Consider the following 19,641-nt stretch of genomic DNA (forward strand, 5'->3'; position numbering starts at 1 on the left):
ATAACTGCTCAATAAAATTAGGTCATGGAAAATGTACATCAGTGGTGAAATTTCTAAACCAGTCTTAATAGAAGTTATTATAGACACATGAAAATTGATTTGTAACATGTCAAAAAAATTCTGGTAGCTTTTCAAGCAAAGTTGTCATGCATACATTACACACAAAAATCTCTTCCTTTCTTAAAGTCCGTTTTACAGTAGCATCTTACTGGTTAACAGATATTACAATGGTGAGTATATCTATGATATTAGTTCCCAGCCACTAATATATTGCTTTTATTGGTGCTAATTCAGAATTTCGTGAGTGCTACACTAGACTCCCCACTTTTTCCTTAATGACCTGCCTCTACCACTTCCCATCACAATATTTCCCATTCCACTGTGTGCCCTCCAACTTACAATGGAGCTCTGGTGGCTCCAAATCCAGGCACTGGCGGTTGCGATAGAGGTCTTAGAACAGAAAACCAGCTGTTGCCAAAAAAAAGTTTAGAAGCACAGGCATATGGTATAACTTCAACCACCAACACAAAAAAGAATAAAAAAGCAGCATCACACCAGCTAGATGCCATTATTTTTCAGAGGGTTCCACTTCAAACTCCACAAAGCATTTTACAAGATCTGCAAGTATTTGGTGCTATTGCTTACTCAGAAACCACTCAGGAACAATCAGAGACTGGAAGTAACTTAAAATGTCCTAGTTATGAAGGAACTTCATATTGTGAAGTGTTCTGATACTATTTTATTTTCAGGTCATATTGAGGGAATGGAAACTATTGATGTTAAGAAAAAAAATTCCCTGAGGATTTATGTTAGTTAGCAATTCACTGTTCTCCAATAAGTGTGTCTGGGTACCACATTAACCCATCCACAATTCATCCAGAAAAGTGCAACTTAATATATCCCAAAATCAGAATGTACAATATCAACAGAAGCAACTACTGGGCACTCTAGGCAGTTACTTCTACCGCTTTTACAACAATTTCTCATTGAAAGTTAATGAAGCTAAGCATGTGTCACTTCAGGAGTTGATCAATAGCAAGTACAAAAATAAAAAATGCAGACCCACTATCAACAAACAATTTTATGCTGCTTTTCCAGATGGCTTAATTAACAAACAACAGAGCTGGAATCATCAAGTCCAGAAAGATGGCACTGCTTAAGACTAAGTCGTAACTTGAGACAGAAACTCAGTATTTAATTATGAATTCTGCAATGAAAAGCATGGATCTCTATGATTTATTTTATTGCTGTAATATTCATGGCATGCTGTCACAAAGTTGATGGGATAAGGTTTTCATTGTCCTCTATAATCAGACAGATATTACAAGCATTTATATATGAAAACCCCTCAGTATATTCAAATACTTACAACAGGAAAAACCTGAGCTCTCTAGAAGGCTCTCTTTACTGAGAATGGAAAATAGGAGTAATTTTTTAAAATGTACTTTTTATTCATCATATGAACCAAAAGAGCCCTCAAAGTTAAAAATTAAAAGTGCAATTCAACTCTGAATAGCAACAGTGTTAAAATGGCTCCTTCAAAGCTGAACTGCTTGTTGGGTGCATTCAAGTAAAATCTATTCAGTTTCATGGTAAAAATTCACAAACAAAAACTTAATTTAACATTAAGTAAGGCTGCTCTCATCCATAAAGAAAACCATAAAAAGTTAGGAAATATGTTAAGGATTAAAAGGTTAGAGAGTCACGCATTCTCAAGTTCGGTGTTAAACTGTCAAATTTGTAGGGCGGGGCCTACAGTTCTCTTAAAGTGGCTATGAAAATGTAATTATTTCCACTATTGTTTCCTCTGAGACCCTGTGGAGCAACATCTGAATGATGATTTGATGACACTGGTTGTGCCTTAGCATGTAACAGAGCACACCATGAGAAGTTTGTCATCACCAGCCTCACTCTCAAATTAGGAAATTCAAGCATGAACATTGCCCATGCACCCTTACCTCAGTCCCTTGTGCATATGCATTATGATAGAGCCTTTAATTACATTGAGAAATGACTGTGAAAAGTTTGGTGTAACTTGCCCAGTTTCATGTAAGAACTCTATGGAAGAGGCAAAGATAGAATCCAGGTCTCCAGATGAGTGACATTCAACTTTCCTAGCCATAAGACCATCCTTTCTCTTCCCACAGTCCACTATCTCATTCACTACAAAACTTCCAACTTCTGCAACAAATGAGGCAGGAATCCTACAGACAACAGACTCCTTCCCTATACATCCCTATTAATCCCCAGATCAGATCCATCCTGTGCATGAAATAAACAAGGAATCCTGTGTAAAAAACAATATGCAATCATGTAACTGAAAACTTTGTATTGCCTAAATTTTATTTTGTTTATTCCTGAGAAAAAGCTTAACATTAAACTTTTGTGTGTGTGAATTACCTTAGTTTTTAATCCAAAATGTTTTTTTCATACATATGCTATTTAAATAATAAAGCATTTACACAATTGTCATCTTCACTGTATATTTAATTGCTACTGTTATCTCTGTGGAGCTCCATGTTTCACCACTCAGTGCCATGTTGATCAACATATTGGAAATAATTTAACTAAACTGTATTCAAACAAAACATGTTTTTGTTTTTTTTGCAACCTTTAAATTACTTCTTTTTAAATTGTGTAATAGAAAACTGAGTAGGGATTCAGATCTATAATTCCCTGCTTTTTGAAAAAGGTAAATATTCAGAAAGCCACAGATTTGTAAGTATATAAAAATATACAAGGAGCTTTAATTTTATATCTTATTTTCATGTAACCCTTTTTGAGGAAAGTAACAATTACCCTTTGAAAAGAAACAGTGTAACTTACACAGCACAAACCCCAAGGAGCACAGCAGGAGTTCCTTAAAACTCATTACAATTTTTCCTGTGACCCTTCATTATAATGTTATGATAGTCTGTGGTAAACCAGTTTTCAAAGGCAGCCATTGCAATGACTACCAGGTAAGCAATCAGTGCTCTCCCAAGGATGTAAACAAAATGGAGGACATGAGAAAGGAGTGGCTGATTATTTCTGATGTCACAATGTTACTGCTCAGGGAGCAGCAGAAGCCTTTAAATCTGCAGTGCTGTGTGGAAAAGACATCAGGCTTTTCCAGTGTTTCAGTTTCCCCAAATTTCCTTTAAAACCAACACCACAGAAACACTCAAACTCATACGAGTTTATTCCACATGCACATTAATTAGTGGCTGAAATTTGGTACAAGTTCCCTGTAGCATGTTTCAGATTTAAAATATGAGACCCACCCTGTAAAACAGAAAATTCCGATGCAAAACTTAGTATGGTCTTACTACTGCAAGAGCATAATAAGCACTGTCAGCTATTTACAACGGTTAGCCCTGCGAAAACAACAACTAAACAAGACTGAGGTGCAAATTCTATTCATCTTGAGATCAATAGAATCACTTACCAAGCATCTATTAATTTAATCATTCCAAGCCTACAGTAAGCGATGAGGTTGCACAAGCGTCACCGAGATGATAATTTTGCCTGCAGAATCCTTACCACTGATGATAAACAAGTGGGAAAGAAATTAACTTGAGTTCTAGAGCCCATTATTAAATATTTATTCCTTATGTAGGTACTTAACTACTGTAATCAAGTCACCCCTTAACCTTCTCTTTGTTAAGCTAAATAGACTGAGCCATTGACTCTATCACTCTAAGGCATGTTTTCCAACCCTTTAATAATTCTTGTGGCTCTTCTGTGAACCATCTCTAATTTATCAAAGTCCTTCTTGAACTGTTGACACCAGAATTGGACATAGTAATCCAATAGCAGCCGCACTAATGACAAATACAGAAGTAAACTAACCTCTTTACTCCTCCTTGAGATTCCCTGTTTATTCATCCAATTAGCCTTTTGGCCACAGAGTCACATGGGTGAGGGCATGTTCAGCTGACTATCCACAATGACCCCAAAATCTTTAACAGAGTCACTGCTTCCAATGATAGAGTCCCCCATCCTGTAAGTATGGCCTACATTCTTTATTCCTACATGGATACATTTACGTTTAGCCATATTAAAACATATATTGTTTACTTGCACACAGTTTACCAAGCAATCCAGACCACTCTATCATTGACCTGTCCTCTTCATTATTTATCACTCTCCCAATTTGTAGGTCATCTGCAAACTTTATCAGATGTTTTCTTCCAAGTCATTAATAAAAATGTTAAATAGCATATGGCCAAGAACTGATCTCTGCAGAACTCTGCTGGAAACACATCCATTGTTTAATGATGCTTCCTCATTTACAATTACATTTTGAGACCTATCAATTAGCCAGCCTTTAATAAAATTAACATGGCACACATTAAATAAATTAGAGAGATAGACGGATGAGGTAATATTTTGTATTGGACCAACTTCTGTTGGTGAGAGAGAACACCAACGGAAGCTGATCAATAAAAGATATTACCTTACCAATCTTGTCTCTGATATACTGGGACAGACATGACTACACCACCACATTCAATTTTTTTAATCAAAATGTTATGTTAATACTAAGTCAAACAACTAACGGAAGTCTAATTATATTACATCAACCTTATTGCCTTTATCATTCAAACTGGTAATCTCATAAAAAAAGATATCATGGTAGTTTGACAGACTTTCCATAAACCCAGGCTGACTGGCATTAATTATATTACCTTCCTTTAATTCCATATTACTCAAGTACCATATGAACCACTCCATTATCTTGCATGGGACTGTTATTGCTATACCAGTTCAATAGTGTAGGAGCTTCTTTTTCAATGGGACATGTACACCAGCTACCACCAGATTATGTGTAAATCAACTTAGAATCTTTTAATTTAGTTTTCTGTGAATTTACAGAAATGAGTGATCATGAAGAAATACCTTATAACATATATGTATAGCTTATTTGTTTTTTTCCTGGCAGATCAAAAAAGCTACTTACCCAGATTCTGCACCTTAGGTCACAATTTTAATTCATTTTATTTAAGTATTTGAAATGTATTGATCTAAAATAAATTCAGATTCCTGAAGCTCTTCAAAGTAATGACAGTAAGCAGTATTTGTATAGTTCTTTTAATCCATGAAGAACTTCGCTAACATTAACTAAGCTTCACAATACCCCTCTAAGTGGTGAGATAAGTTATAGTATCCCCTGTGTACAGATGGCGAAATTTGAGTGAAATTACTCAGAATTTACACTGATGTACCTGACATCAGAATTTGAAATAGGGCACATATGCAATTTTCTCAAGTCACAGAAGAAATTAGTGTCAGAACCAGGTTTGGAACTTAGTCCTGCGAGCTTTATAAGATGCAACATGCACACTCAGATTTAAGTGAGAAATTGTCCTCACCCACAACTATTTCACATTTGAGGACAAAATATACCTTCAAGTCAGTGGCACTGCTATGGATACCGGCATGGTCCCACAGTATGCCAGCATTTTTATGGCTGACCTAGAACAACTCTTCCTTAGCTGTTGTCCCCTAACGCCCCTACTCTACTTGCACTACATTGATTACTTCATCTGGACCTATGGAAAAGAAGCCCTTGAGGAATTTCACCATGATTTCAATAATTTCCATCCCACCAACCACCTCAGCCTGGACCAATCCACACAAGCGGTCTATTTCCTTGACACCACTGTGCTAATAAGGATGGTCACATAAACACCACCCTATACTGGAAACCTACTGACTGCTATACTTACCTACATGCCTCCACCTTCCCTCCAGGACACACCACAATCCATTGTCTACAGCCAAGCTCTAAGATACAACCGTATTTGCTCCAATCCCTCAGGCAGAGACAAACACCTATAAGATCTCTATCAAGCATTCTTAAAAACTACAATACTCACCTGCTGAAGTGAAAAAACAGATTGACACAGCCAGAAGAGTACCAAGAAGTCACCTACTACAGGACAGGCCCAACGAAGAAAATAACACAACACCACTAGCCGTCCGTCATCTTCAGCCCCCAGCTAAAACCTCTCCAGCGCATCATCAACGATCTACTGTCTATCCTGAAAGACAATCCCTCACTCTCACAAATCTTGGGACACAGATCACTCCTCGCTTACAGACAGCCCTCCAACCTGATGCAAATACTCACCAGCAAATACACAATAAAAACACTAACCCAAGAACCTATCCCTGCAACAAAGCCCGATGCCAGCTCTGTCCACATATCTATTCAAGTCACACCCTCATACGACCTAATCACATCAGCCACGCCATCAGGGGCTCATTCACCTGCACATCTACCAATGTGATATATGCCAGCAATGCCCCTCTGCCATGTACATTGGCCAAACCGGACAGTCTCTACGCAAAAAAATAAATGGACACAAAACTGACATCAGGAATCACAACATTCAAAAACCAGTAGGAGAACACTTCCACCTCTCTGGTCACTCAGTAACAGACTTAAAGGTGACAATTTTGCAACAGAAAAGCTTCAAAAACAGACTCCAGTGAGAAACTGCTGAACTAGAATTAATTTGCAAACTAGATATTATTAACTTGGGCTTGAATAGAGACTGGCAGTGGATGGGTCATTACACAAATTGAATATTTCCCCATGTTAAGTATTCTCACACCTTCTTGTCAACTGTCTGAAATGGGCCATATTGATTATCACTACAAAAGTTTTTTTTTCTCCTGCTGATAATAGCTCATCTTAATTAATTTGCCTCTTAGAGTCATTATGACAACTTTCACCTTTTTATGTTCTCTGTATGTATATCTATCTTCTTACTATATGTTCCATGTTCTATGCATCTGATGAAGTGGGCTGTAGCCCACGAAAGCTTAAGCTCAAATATATGTGTTAGTTTCTAAGGTGCCACAAGTACTCCAATTCTTTTTACCTGGGAGTGGGAACTATTCGGTATTTTTTCACCAAAGGGAAAGAGGAGAGAAATGTTTTAGGATGACATTTTAAAAGCTCATACATTTGTATCACCGTCCTGTGGCAACCACATTAAAAATACAACTGCCTCACATGTACTACAGGGAAGATTAGGTAAGACAAGAAGTTAACTCACCTTGTGCAATAACCATGGTTCTTCAAGATGTGTCTCTCTATGGGTGCTCTACTATGGGTGTGTCTGCATCTCTGTAGTGCTATTCAGAGAACTTTGGGAGCAGTCCATCCAGCCCATGCATGCACTGCTCCTCACCTGCCATGAGGCTAGCCAGCACACGTGAGCAATCCCTCCTCAGTTCCTTCTCTACTCCAGTCAACTATTAGAACTCCTAAGTGGGGAGGGACATGGGGGGGGTCCATGAAGCACCCATAGGAATAAACATCTTGAAGAACCAAGGCTCTCCTCACATTGAATGTATGGAAGATGACTTCCCTATTATCCTTTGGAATAAATGGCTGGAAGCTGAATACACTGATTTATATAGAACACGGAAGTCACTTTGGGAGTGAACTTTGGACGTGGTCTAAGCATGACTTTGTCAAGGAAGAACATAGTAAAAGGGGGATGCACCATCAAAGCTGCTATTTCCCCACTCTTCATTGCAGAGTTGATGGCAATGAGGAATGCCATCTTCATGGAAAGATGAGTTATGAACAAGTGGGCCTGGGTTCAAATGGTGTTCTAGTCAGACCTTTTAATACTAGGCTGAGACCCCATTGAAGAGTGGGAGGTCTGGGTTGTAGAAAGAGATTTTGCTATGCCTTTGAGAAACTTCTTTGTAGTCGAATGGAAGAAGATTGAGTATCCTCCTACCTGCTGATGGAAGGCTCCAACTGCTGCTAGATGAACCTTCAGCGAACTGATAGAGTGTCACAACTTTTTAAGAGTCAATAAGTAGTCTAGAATCACAGGTAAGGTGGATGTAGTAGGTATCCCACCAGATCTGGAATCTCTTCCATTTCTGTAGATAGGTATGGCAAGTAGCTCCATTCCTACTATGCAATAACACCTTCTGGACCTCCTCAGAGTAAGATGTCTCTCTGTGCTGGAACTATGAAGGAGCCAGGCTCTGAGCTGCAGAATCCATAGGCTGGGATGGAGAGTGTCTCTCATTCTGTGACAGAAGGTAAGGAGTGATTGGAATAGTGATCAGTGGTCATAGTGCCAGCTATGATAGGTAAGGGCCTGTCTGGGCCAGGTGGGAGCAATCTGTATGACGTTTGCTCCTTCAGCTTTCAACAGGACCTTTAGTAACAGAGGCAATAGGGGAAAGGCTTAAAGAAGGCCCTTGTCCCATGGAAGGAGGAAAGCCTCTTTCATGGAATGTCATCCAATCCCTTCTCTGAAGCAGTACTAAAGGACATTTCCTGTTCTAGTAATTAGCAAATAGGTCTATTATCGGTGTCCCCCATTGTTGAAATATGTTGTGGAGTACTACCAAATCTATCTCCCATTAGTAGTTGTGTTAGAATTTGCGGCTAAGACTGTTCATTGTGTTGTATATTACTTGTAAGTAGGCCGCTGATATTAAGGTATTCTTGGAGATGCAATAGTTCCATAATTTTAGTGCTTCTACATACAGGGAATGAGATCTGGAACCTCTCTGATGGTTTATATAGTACGTCCAGGCCACATTGTCTACCTATGATCCTTACATGTGTGTCTTTGATAAGCATTTCTGACAGCTCTGAGTTCAAGCAGGTTGATGTGGAGTTATGTCTCTGCTGAAGACCATAAGTCTTGTATTGTGCCACAACTGAAATGTGTACCCCATCCTATGAGGAATGCAAGGGTGGTCAGGAGTAGAGATGGAGAAGACTGAATAAACAAGAGTTCCCCAACAGACATTTATTGAGTCTTTTCATCAGTCCCAGGATTGCTTGACCCTGGTACACATCAACAGTACTTTGTTTATACTCTCTCTGTTCAACCTCTAAACCAAACCACACCATGCTTGGAGGCATCTCATCTGTAGTCTGGCTTGAGCAACCACCGATGCACCTATGGCCATATTCCCCAGGAGCTGGAGGTAATGTTTGGCCGAAATTTGGGGCTGGATTGTCCTGTCTATTAGCAAGAGGAGACTGAGAAATCTGTGATGGGGGAGGAGCACCTTTGCCTGAATGGAGTTAGCTCCTATGAATTCTAGCCTCTGTACCAGTGTTAATGTCAATTTTTGTTTGTTGATCTATAGGACCAAATTCTGAAACAGATCCAGTGTAGTTTAAGTGACTCGCTGGGCCTCTGCGAAGGCCCTTGCCCCAAGAAGGCAGTTGTCCATAATGCCTTGCGATTGTAAGTGGGCTGCCACTACTGTGAGGACCTTGGAGAATACTCTGGGAGCCAATGAGAGGCCAAAATGGAGTACTCTGAATTGATAGTGGTCCTGACCTAGCATAAACCTGAGATGACGTCTGTGGCTCAGTACGATCATGATGTGAAAATATGCATCATGGAAGTTGAGGACCTTGGAGAATACTCTGGGAGCCAATGAGAGGCCAAAATGGAGTACTCTGAATTGATAGTGGTCTTGACCTAGCATAAACCTGAGATGACGTCTGGCTCAGTACGATCATGATGTGAAAATATGCATCATGGAAGTCGAGGGCCAAGAGTCAGTCTCTTTTTTCCAACTCTGGATTGATCATTGATAAATGCGATCATCTTGAACTTCTGAGCTTCGATAAACTTGTTTAGTGCTCTGAAGTCTAGTATGAATCTCTAACCTCCTTTTTTCTTTGGTGTCAGGAAGTAACGAGAGCAGAAGCCTTTGCTGATGAGATGTGGGGGCACTGGCTCTATGGTTTCTACGCTGAGGTCATGGTTTATCTCCTGACAGTAGCAGGCTCTCACGAAACAGGGCCCTGAAGAGGGACAGGGAAGGGCGTTTGGGAGGGAAGAGAGAGGAGAAATGGATGGAGTAGTCAACTTGGATGATCTTGAGCACTCATTTGTTGGAGGTTACCCATTCTGAGCAGAGTCCGGTGCATCAGTGACCAAAAGATCCATTGTGCACCAGAAATCTGGCGGTACAGAAGGCGTTGGTACCAGTAGAGACTGTCGGTGATACTGACCAAGCCAGTGAGTTTCCAGCTCAATTGGGGCTCACTATGGGGACTCAAGGACCTTTTCTTAGAGGCCTTACATGAGTGGCTCGCAGGCGTTTCTCTGAGCTCACCTCACTTTGAAGTGGAGGATTGCGGTGAGAGCTCCTGCCAGGACTCCAATGGCTGAAGGGCTGACTCCATGACTATGAGTTTGAGGCTCAGTTCTCTGTCCTTCCTGGATCTAGGCTTCAGTTGTTGAAACAAGCTACAGTTCTATGGAATGTGTTTCTCTGCCAAGCAGTGAACGCACTGCAAGTGTCCATCAGTCACTGGGATAGATTCCTTGCAACTGAGGCACTTTTTGAAGCCACAGGGGGTCAATAGAAGACCGACTTTTTCTTTTCTTCTTTTCCTATATTTTTTTTAGGCAATAGACAAAATGAAATGTAAACGAAGTAACGACAGGAAAAAACTTCAAAAGAAGCTAAAATAAGCAATTTTAACAGTTAACGTTCCATGAGTGGACAGCTCTAGCTCTGTCTCTAGCCGGGGTGGTTGAGAAGGAACTGAGGAGGGTTGCCATAGGGACACTACTCAAAGAAGAATATAAGTGATTCATTAAAGAGAGAGGACAACACAAAGAATGGGGATCCTCTTGGAGGGAGCAATAGAATAAAATTTTCTATACTTCTAGCATTCTACCTACACATTTGCATTCTATCACCTTCCCCAAAAAGACACATTTACTGGAAGAGTTGGAGTTCAGAAGGTATTGATTAAATCAAATTTCTTTCCTTGGCAATTGTACAAAGCCCTTAATATCAAGCATTGGATTTTAGATGATTTCCAGATTAATCCCAAATTAAACAATCAGCATGTAAAACTAGAGATGGTAGAGGTGGTTCATATCTCAATGAAAACCAAAAAATATCAACTTATCTAAAATATAGGAGATCCATACTCAGAGCATGAAAATTTAGATTTCAGGTCTTAAATAATCCTAGCAGCTATTCATTTTCCATGGAATCAAACAGAACCAGTTCGAAATCTGCAATAAGATAAATGTCTGGTTCTCCTATACTTTACACCAAGGAACCACACAGCTTGGTGGGTGAATTTACTCTGAAAATATCAGTCAATCAGTGAAATTCAATCACTATTGAGTGTTCCCTCCATGGCTTTTCCTCCTAACTAACCAATCCAAAAAATAAATAAAGCAAACCAATGCCCTAATTTGAAATTGTCATCTGACCACTTGACACTCGAAATATCAAGACTTCATTACATGGGGCAGAAATGTTTTAGTGATAAACCACAGAACACGAAAGAAAATCATATTTATCACAGTAATTCTCTTGAAATGTTTTGTTCACCAGGACAGCTTCCACAGAAAGTGGAACTTAATTCTTTAACACAATTATTTTCTCTCTGCCTGTTTCTGGAAATCCTTATCATTACATATCTCAGGTTATAATATGTTGCAGAGAAATCAAAGTATAATTATCAAAAGAACAAACTGTCACTCAAGCCACAGAATTTATAAAATTACTTTTAATATTTGGCAATAAAAACTTCCAGTTAACAATAACAGGTGGAATTATCAAAAGTGCTTACCCTGATTTAGCCTTATTTCTAACACTCCTTAAAACAATTGTGTTAGACAAGGAAAACAGATGGCTAGAATGTTCAAGAGCAAGTCTTTTCATATTTTTTTCATTAGTATTTCAATCAATCACTTGTAATCAGGTAATTATATACAGTAACAAAGGGTCTGCCTTGTTTTATATACTATATTCAGGAGTAAGCAGGGAATGTACACCAGCTAAGGAGGTGTATCCATATTAATTTACGGGGTATTATTATTATTTTTATAGATCCTGTAGTCTGCTAGGGTCACTGCAGAAGGATTAGATCAGGATTCTACCCTTAACAGCTGACAATGCAAGAGAACGTATAAAAGGAGAGATAAAAGGCAGTGTCATTGTGTTGGGAAGCTAAGCGTGTGTCTTGTGGTTCAACAATTTTTGTATTCTAGTTAATTAGTTCCACTTTAAACAAAACAGAGACACCACTAAGTCCAATACAAGTTTTAAATGTTTAAAAACATTTTCAAGCAAACTAGCAAAAGAGTCTACAGAAAGGACTGGTCTACCTGAAAATGTTTAGTTTTAAAGCTCACCTCTGTGTATGTATAAAGTTTGAGCAACTATTTTTAGACATTTATTATAAGAAAAATTTAAGATAACACAGTTTCAGGCTGTGACCAAACTTCTTTGCTTACAGAAATATTAGAACATACAGACTTTGGGTTTATAAGGAAATATCACTTGCTACTAAACACCTCCTAATAATATAATTAGAGTCAGTGATAAGAAAAATCAAAACATAAAAGTCTGAAGCTTTTCTTTAGTAATTCAGAACATCTTTAATTGCCCAGCACCATCAAATGTGTTCTGTATAAAACCATGTCACATTGAGAGTGATATTTAGTGATATTCAGTCACCAGCTGAACTGTATTTAGGATGATACACTGTTAAGGCAAACAATTAATAAAATGTCCACTGACTCCCACTTGGTAATGAAGAATGCTCTATACGTGCATTAAGCAGCACTTTAACTGTTGCTTATGGAAAATGGCAAAGACAAACACATTAAACAACATGAAGACCAGCAGGTTCTGGTCTTAATTAAATGTATTTTTCCATTCTTATAAAATCTGTGATGTGTAATTAAAGCTCTACTAAATAAAAGATACTAATGCACTGTCAAATATGAGGCTGGCATGAAGCAGAGTAATCAAAGGAAATAACGTATTAAAACAAATCAAAGTTTCCATTAAGAGACGCAACATTTCCAATCGAAAAGCTAACTAATATTGAATGACCATATATTTTGTACTTATTTATACAGAACCTTACCATCTGAGGTTACTTTGCATTTAATAAGCCATTACTTTGCAAAGAATTAGCAAACGGTAAACATCCTTCTGAAATACGTAAGTGCTTTTAAATCTATTTTACCAATGGATAGACTGAGGCAGATATTAGTGCAGAGACATTTCCAAGAACACACTACAAGTTAATGGCAGACTCAGGAAGATAATTCAGCAAGCCCTATTCCCAGGGCCCTGCTATTACCATTAGTAATATTTGATCTGTCCCTACATACAACCTGCAACAAGGAGACCCTCCTGAGAAAGAAGCACCAGACACCTCCATTGTGTTATTCTCCCCTTGCCAGGACCCTACAGAGCTCTCCATAGAGTTAAGATATCTGTGACAAGAAAGGGCAAAGAATGACTGTGGAGGACTGGGAAATGCACAACATCCAGTTCTGTGCCAAGCAGATTTTCCCCAGCCTGGGACTGTATCAGCTCTCGCACTGAGAACCTTACACAATGGGGATACATCTTCAAGGGATGTTCCTGGGTCAGTTGCAGCCCAGCGAGTCCCTTGTAACATAGCTCCATTGGTACTTGCCACCAGGCATTGAGGAGGAAAGAGACCTGCTTGGGGTTTGGCCTGCAAAGGGGCCAGCGTCCTGTGGATCTTCTAGGTTTGGAGGCTGGGCAGATGGATTAATTTTGTAGCAGGACTAACCCAGAACTAGAGTGTAATGATCAGGAAAGAACAGCAGAGACAGTGATGAATAATATTAATACACTCTGTGTGCATCTGTACATTTATTTTGCTAGGTTATACTCGTGAAGTAAGAAAGTATTGGTATTTTAATTATTTATATGTAAAGTCTCTACAATCAACAGTAATCAAAAGGAAAAATGGCACCCAGTACCACAAGGCAACTTTGGCAGTTTATGAACAAAATCTTGAAATTGCCTGATGTGTTCTCTCTCTCTCAAGATGTATGCATTGCCAAAAATAACACCTGCTATAACACAATATACCAGAGTGGGACTAAAGTAAGAATCTTGGAGCTCAAATGCATGGTACAAGTGTATGGGGAAACCTACTAGTGGTACTATTGATAGAGGAAGAGAAAAAAGCAAGTACACAAGCAGGAACATAAGCACGTAAAGATACTATGAAGTACCACCACCAAGCCAGAACTAAACAGACCTCTACTTCACTCTAGTAGTAGTTGTAAACATATTATTTACTATTACTTACAGAATTCAACCTCATATTTGATAACAATGTATTCCGTTTCACAGTGACATTCACTTACAAGAATTCCCAAGCTTATGTAGCAAACAGACTTAAACGGCCTTCTCATCTTATACCCACACAGACCTCCACACAAACACTCCATAACTTTGGGGAAATTTCGATCTAAACTTTAAAGCTGCCTCCTTCCTCCAGCTCTATAACAGACCAAATCAAAATTCTAACTCCAAATATTTACAAATTTGGGGAAAATTTGAATCTGGATTCCAACCTTCAGGCCAGGGTTAACTTCTAACAACTAGGATGAAATAATTAGGACAAACTGGAGGTAATGTCATAAAATAAAAAGGCAATGGCAGGAGGAAGACCATAAACTGAGTCCTCAACCCCTGGAGTGCAGTAAAGGAGGAGGAGCCAGGCCCAACACAGAAGAGTCAGCAGTGGGACTCCAATCCTGGACTGCAATGGGGAGTGCCAGCCCAACTGGTGAGAACAGAAGAACCTGCTCTTTCAGCACCAGAGGATGAAAAGAATACTGCCAGCCCATAACCTGGCTCAGAAAAGAAGGTATTCTGAGACCACCCCCACACCCCGAAGTTTTGAAGAGGATGCACATCAGCATCGGTCAGTTGCAAAAGAAAACGACATAGGAAGAAAATACCTGCGCAAATATTTTTTCTTGTATTAATTTACCAATGTAAAAACAGAATGCTATGCTCCATACAATTACATTAAAACAGTCTAAAATATATTGAGCATTACAGTAATGATTACCTGCACTAAGCTAAAATTGCATTGACATGTATATGATCTAGCTGTGCAATGTCCACTACCCTTAATATGGCCATGTAGAAAAAAAATAAATTCACTGTACTGAAAATATACTCAAGCATAATATACATCATATCTATAGAAATGAGATTCATTTTATGATAGGCAGAAGCTCCCCTCAGTGCATGCTCAGAACTTCCACAAGTTAATGAAAACTCAGAAGATTTTGCTCTTTGGTAAATCATATTAACCAGAATTTTTTCCACTTCTTTCATTACAAATTAAGCACTGCCTCCATCACCTCTAGTTCCTGCTTTCTCCCAGACTCCTCACCCACCACCCCATCACTCATGGGCCCTGCTGCCTCCCCATCTTCCTCGGCCCCAATTTTCCCAAACACTCTTCTGGAGCCTCGCACTCCAGGCCTGATCCACTCTTCGCCTCTTGTCTCTGGTGCTCCCCGCACCATGGCAAAAGTGGGCGGTTGTCCACATCACACACCCATAAGGCCCTGTTCAGTCCTGGTTAAATCCACACCACCCTGCTCTCCAAATATAGAAGTCAAAACACTCCTACGCACCAGACCAGAGCACCCCAACAATCAGTGGGATGTAAAGTTTTAAAGTTGCCTTGTAAACACCATAAATTATAATGCAGACTCATTCCCTTCTAAATATTGCTACAGTGCAGGCAGAGCTGAATTACGTAGATGTGGTTTCCTTTCAAATCACAACACATTCACACTGTGTTTTTACATCTCCCACTACTGTAGCTCCATAAGCAGCTATTGGTCAACCTCATCGTCAGCAAGATCACTGTGTGGTGTTTGAGTAGGCTGAGATTGTTTGTGATAGAAGGCAAAAGAGTTAAAGACACAAATGGATATCAGAAAGTATTTCAAATAATCAGTGCCAGACAGCACCCTGAATGTGATACAGAGATGGTCCCACAGGAGCCACCTCCTGCTAATAAAAGAAAGTAAAGCAAACATTTCAAGATCGGTGGGAAATGCACTTGCTTGTGTTTCTGAAGCCATCTGATTCTGTTTCTGAGCAAGTTGCAGTGTGCGCTCTTTGTAAAAAAGAGAAATTCATCAATTCAAAATTTATGCAAAGCAACATCACTATAGCACTAACGCAAGGGTACTTGACCAGAATTACCACAGTGAGTTTCAGAGGTGCAAGCTGTTACATGATGCAAAAACAGAGTTTGAAAGACAACATCAGCGGCAGCTCAAAGATTTTTTGAATAAAGTGGATCAGATTCAAGTGGCTACTTTTAAAGTTGCACTACATTTGGGGCAAGCAAGGAAACGATTCAGCGATGGAGAACTCCGGAAAAAAATTGTTCTGGCTGTAGAACCAGAAAGTAAGCTTTTCAGAGAGCTATCACTCAGCAATGATACATTACAGAGGACCACAAGAGATCTGGTGAATTTTCTACAAAATGAAATAGCTGGAAGTCACAGCAAGCCCTTTCTACAGCCTGTGCTTGGATGACAGCCTCGACGTCACGAGGAATCCCAAGATAATCGTATGTGTTTGCTTTTTGGACTGTGATCGCCATTGTTTTTCTGAAGGTGTTTTATGTCAGGTGAGCCTCATTGTATGTCTACCCTGCGAAGCTGTCGATAAAACTTGTGTCTCCCCAACCCTGCAAAAGACAAAAGTTTTGCAGAGACAAGTGGCAGTGTGAACACGGCTTTGTCGTCAAGAGCACTCTCCTGCTGACAAAGCTAAAGTCGCTCGCGGGGCTGGAAGTATTTTGTGCCGACAAAGTACCAACAAAGAGCATTTACATACGCCGACTTCTAGCTACAAGGCTGTGTCGACAGCCTTGTTTCTAAAAGCTGTGTGGTGTAGACAAGCCTCCGAGACAGCCCTAATGGCAAACACATACATTTTTGAATGTGTTCAAGTAAGAATGCAGGAGTGCCGTGTTAGCTTTGACCATCTCTGTGATTTGACAGTTGTTGGGGCAGCAGCTATCCAAAGTGCACGAGTAGGGTGCTGAACAGCTTCCGAGAAAGGGGAACTCAAACTTTTGTTGTTTCACTGTTTTGCCCTACAAGAAGTACTTGCCAGCAGAGCTTCAATGAAAAAGTATGAACGAGATTGAATCCATAGTGGAAAAAATGCATCAGTGCTGTCAACACCAGCAGTGTCAATAAAGGGAGATTTGCAACTCTGTGTGAAATGGGCTGAGAGAGAAAAAAGGTGCTGCTGAATTACAACCCAATCCACTGGTTTAGTTTTAATGACAGTGTACAGAGGCTGTTCGAGCTCTGGGAAGAGCTTGTTGAGGTTCTGAACAAAGTTTCACCGGAACTGTCCCAAAAACTATAAGATACAGCAATATATGGCTGCCTGGTCTTTTTGAAGGAGATTTTACCAAAGCTTTCTTCCTTGAACCTGGAGCTTCAGAAACCTCAGCTAACAATATTTGATAGCATTGAAATAATGAATACATTTAGAATGGCAATCACTGACATAGTCTAGCCCTTACAAGAGGAGCAGTCAGTTTCTCAGCTGCCAGGATTAGAAAGTGCAGCAAAAACTTGGCTCAGCTGTAACCCAATACCTGAGTATCCTCTTGGAGGATCTTGAAAATTGTTTCAATGAGGGGACCTTTTTCCATCAGTACACCTTTGTGACTGACCCATTCAAAAATTCTGGTTCAGCTTTGTTAGCTGCAAACAAACTAACGGCCTTGCAAAACATATTAGCTTCCTTTAATTCTTTGGATTTAAGGAAGTTCCTCATGCTGAAAATGTGCAATGATTCAAGAATGAAAACATACTTCTGTCAGCCTGCTGTTACAATACAGCAGTTCTGGAGTAACGTGTATCTCTTTGAGGACACCTACAAAAGCCTAACTCAAATTGCTTTGCTTTTCTTGTCCCTGTTTTCTACTACTGTGCTGTGAGACAGGGCATTCAGTGCACTTCATTTCCTGAAAAACAAGTACCAAAACCGCCTCACTGATGCCAACCTGGAAGCTTCTCTTCTAATTTCACAGGAGACCCGAGATCCTGCAGACTTTCCTTTCAAAGAGCTGCTGAGATTTTGCAAGTAATCTGATCCACACAGTGGATGTGGTAAACCCCAGAACTTATCACACTCTATTTCTAACATACAAAATAGGATTATGTTTGTTGTTATTACTGGCTTGGATTGATTTTGTTTTGTCTGTTTCTGAAATAAAAAAATTGAAACAATTTGCAGATATGATTTTCATTATTATTTGGACTTCTATTATGTCAAAGCATTTTTAAATGTATTTCAGAATTGTTGTACTGACAACCACTTTTACCAAAAAAGCAAAAGAAACAAAGATAAAAAAGACAAGAACGTTCAAAGCACCTTACTGGTGTTTCTATTCTATTAGGTCATAAAGAACATAAAAATAGCTATAATGGGTCAGATGAAAGGTCCATCTAGCCCAGTATCCTAATCTTTCAACAGGGGCCAATGCCAGGTTCCCCAGAGAGAATGAACAGAACAGGTAATCAAGTGATCCATCCCATCACCCATTCCAAGCTTCTGGCAAACAGAGGCTACAGAAACCATCCCTGCCCATCCTGGCTAATAGCCATTGATGGACCTATCCTCCATGAATTTATTTAGTTCTTTTTTGAACCCTGTTACAGTCCTGGCCTTCACAACATCCTCTGGAAGGGGTTCCACAGGTTGACTCTGCGTTGTATGAAAAAATAATTCCTTTTTTGTGTGTTTTAAACCTTCTGCCTATTAATTTCATTTGATGGCCCATAGTTCTTTTGTTATGAGAAGGAGTAAATAACACTTCTTTATTTACCTTCTCCACACCAGTCATGATTTTATGGACCTCTATCATAGCCCCCTCTTACTCGTCTCTTTTCCAAGCTGAAAAGTTCCAGTCTTATTAATCTCTCCTCATATTGCAGCTGTTCCATACCTCCAATAATTTTTGTTGCCCTTTTCTGAACCTTTTCTAAGTCCAGTATGTGGGGCGACCACATCTGCACACAGGTCCAGTAAAGAATAGAGATAACTGCATATTATTTTTATTATTGAGTCCCCAAAAGAACCCCAAAACCTTACATAAATAAATTACAATGATTTGGATGTATATATGTCCATATTACTTTATTAACTTCAGGAAAAATAAATAATTTTAGGAAAAAAGTGTCAGTACGGCCACCAGCAAGAGTTGGTGGCCGCACTCTGACAAGAGTCTTCTACTAAGAAGGTGCTCTGACCACCTGACTACAGGTTCCTCAAGCTCCCTTCTGATAAATCTGTACTGAGAGATAGCCTATAGTGCTCACCTTTGAGCAAGTAACAAAGACTAGTTGTGGGGTTTAAGTAGCAGGGGTTTCTCCTTTCTCTATATGCTACTTTGTCATCAAATTAGTCTAAGCCAGGGATTGGAAACCTTTCAGCAGTGGTGTGCAGAGTCTTCATTTATTCACTTGAACTTAAGGTTTCACGTGCTGGTAATACATTTGAATGTTGTTTAAAAGGTCTCTCTCTATAAGTCTCTATATTATATAACTAAACTACTGCTGTATGTAAAGTAAACAAGATTTTCAAAATGTTTAAGAAACTTCATTTAAAATTAAATTAAAATGTGATCTTATGCTGCGGGCCTGCTCAGCCCACTGGCGGCCTGGGATTCTATTCACCTAGGCCATCAGCGGGCTGAATGGGGCCTGTGGCCGAGACCCCGGCTGGCCAACCCTAGGCTGGCATTGGGCTGAGCGGGTCACTGGCTGGGACCCCAGC

General features: G+C 39.6%; 1 protein-coding gene across 7 annotated transcripts in view; it reads right to left on the reverse strand.

Moving 5' to 3' along the window:
- Window positions 1–19,641, reverse strand: part of TRAPPC9 (trafficking protein particle complex subunit 9) — an 840,301-nt gene that overhangs the window by 554,856 nt on the left and 265,804 nt on the right. The window lies entirely within an intron of this gene.

Source organism: Gopherus flavomarginatus, chromosome 2 (genome assembly GCF_025201925.1).
Source record: "Gopherus flavomarginatus isolate rGopFla2 chromosome 2, rGopFla2.mat.asm, whole genome shotgun sequence".
Lineage (NCBI taxonomy): Eukaryota > Metazoa > Chordata > Testudines > Testudinidae > Gopherus > Gopherus flavomarginatus.